The sequence below is a fragment of the Physeter macrocephalus genome, chromosome 4, assembly GCF_002837175.3.
Source record: "Physeter macrocephalus isolate SW-GA chromosome 4, ASM283717v5, whole genome shotgun sequence".
Classification (NCBI taxonomy): Eukaryota; Metazoa; Chordata; class Mammalia; order Artiodactyla; family Physeteridae; genus Physeter; species Physeter macrocephalus.
The window spans coordinates 75,096,185-75,098,583 of record NC_041217.1 but is presented as its reverse complement, the minus strand read 5'-3'; positions in this window follow the sequence as shown (position 1 = coordinate 75,098,583).

Here is a 2,399-nt window from a genome sequence, read left to right as displayed (position 1 = left end):
TGTTCTAATTTCATTCTTTTACATGTAGCTGTCCAGTTTTCCCAGCACCACTTATTGAAGAGGCTGTCTTTTCTCCATTGTATGTTCGTGCCTCCTTTGTCATAAATTAGGTGACCATATGTGCATGGGTTTATCTCTGGGCATTCTATCCTGTACCATTGATCTATATTTCTGTTTCTGTGCCAGTACCATACTGTCTTGATTACTGTAGCTTTGTGGTCTAGTTTGAAGTTGGGGAGCCTGATTCTTTCTCAAGATTGCTATGGCAATTCGGGGTCTTTTGTGTTTCCATATGAATTGTAAAATTTTTTTTCTAATTCTGTGAAGAATACCAAAGAATTCTGTGAAGAATGCCATAGCTTGATAGGGATTGCACTGGGTAGTATAGTCATTTTCACAATACTGACTCTTCCAATCCAAAAACATGGTATATTTCTCCATCTGTTTATGTCATCTTTGATTTCTTTCATCAGTGTTTTATAGTTTTCTGAGAACAAGTCTTTCACTTCCTTAGGTGGGTTTATTCCTAGGTATGTTATTCTTTTTGTTGCGAAGGTAAATGGGATTGTTTCCTTAACTTCTCTTTCAGATTTTTCGTCATTACTGTATAGGAATACAAGAGATTTCTGTGCATTAATTTCGTATCCTGAAACCTTACCAAATTCATTGATTAGCTCTAGTAGTTTCTGTTGGCATCTTTAGGATTTTCTATGTGTAGTATCATGTCATCTGCAAACAGTGACAGTTTTATTTCTTTTCCAATTTGTATTCCTTTTATTTCTTTTTCTTCTCTGATTGCTGTGGCTAGGACTTCCAAAACTATGCTGAATAAGAGTGGCGAGAGTGGACATCCTTGTCTTGTTCCTGATCTTAGTGGAAATGCTTTCAGTTTTTCACCACTGAGTATGATGCTTGCTGTGGGTTTGTCATATATGGGCTTTATTATGTTGAGGTAGGTTCCCTCTATGCCCATTTTCTGGAGAGTTTTTTTCATAAATGGGTGTTGAATTTTGCCAAAAGCTTTTTCTGCATCTATTGAGATGATCATATGGTTTCTATTCCTTAATTTGTTAGTGTGGTGTATCATATTGATTGATTTGCATATATTGAAGAATCCTTGCATCCCTGGGATAAATCCCACTTGATCATGGTGTATGATCCTTTTAATGTGTTGTTGGATTCTGTTTGTTTGTATTTTGTTGAGGATTTTTGCATCTATATTCATCAGTGATATCTGTCTTCCCTCCAAAGCCTCCTCCAGGCTGTGTGGGTCCTGGGGGTATAAGAGGGAGGCTAAGGAGATCAGGAGATGCAGGCCGAAGGGGCCCTCTGGGAGGAGCAGGAGAGGAGTGGATGGTGTTTGCCCTGCCCACTCGAGCCCAGGAAGCCTGCTGGGCTCCCAGGTGAGGTCCCCCACCCTCTGAGACCAGGGGTGGGGGGTACACCTGGGCCCCTTCTGTTCCTGTTGAGCCTATGCCCCACTCCCCACAGCCCCCAGCACCTCTTCCAGCCTTAGGGGTCCCAAGCATAGGCCCTGCCCACCACCCAAACCTCACCCTTGCTTAGGCCCTGCCCTCCACAGCCAAGCCTTCCCCCCCCTTTTTTTTTCCCTCCTCCTCTTTTTTACTATTGTGGTACTGTTTTACCTTCTGGTTTTTGATTCATCTATATTTTTATATTTATATTGTTTCTAACATATCTGTTAGATTCCTAGTCTAATTTTATTTTTTACTTTGGTATTGTTCTCTCTTTTTTTTTTTTTTTTTTTTTTTTGCTGCTCCACATGGCTTGCAGGATCTTGGTTCATGATCTGGGGGTGGGGCCGAAGCTCCTGTGGTGGGAGCTCTGTGTCCGAAACACTGAACTAACAGAGAACTTCAGATCCCAGGGACTATTCATCAGAGTGAGGTCTCACAGAGGTCCTCATCTCAGCACCAAGACCCAGCTCTACCCAACAGCTTACAAACTCCAGTGTTGGAAACCTCAGGCCAAACAACCAGGGAGAGAGGAACACAATCCCACTCATAAAAGAAAAAAAAAGAAAGAAAGAAAAATGAGATGGCAAAAAAAAATATGTTACAGATGAAGGAACAAGGTAAAAACCTACAAGACCAAATAAATGAAGAGGAAATAGGCAATCTACCTGAAAAAGAATTCAGAGTAATGATAGTAAAGATGACCCAGAATCTCGGAAATAAAATGGAGGCACAGATTGAGAAAATACAAGAAATGTTTAACAAACATCTAGAAGAACTAAAGAACAAACAAACTGAGATGAACAACACAATAACTGAAGCGAAAAATACACTAGAAGGAATCAATAACAGAATAACTGAGGCAGAAGAATGAATAAGTGAGCTGGAAGACAAAATGGTGGAAATAACTGCTGAGGAGCAGAA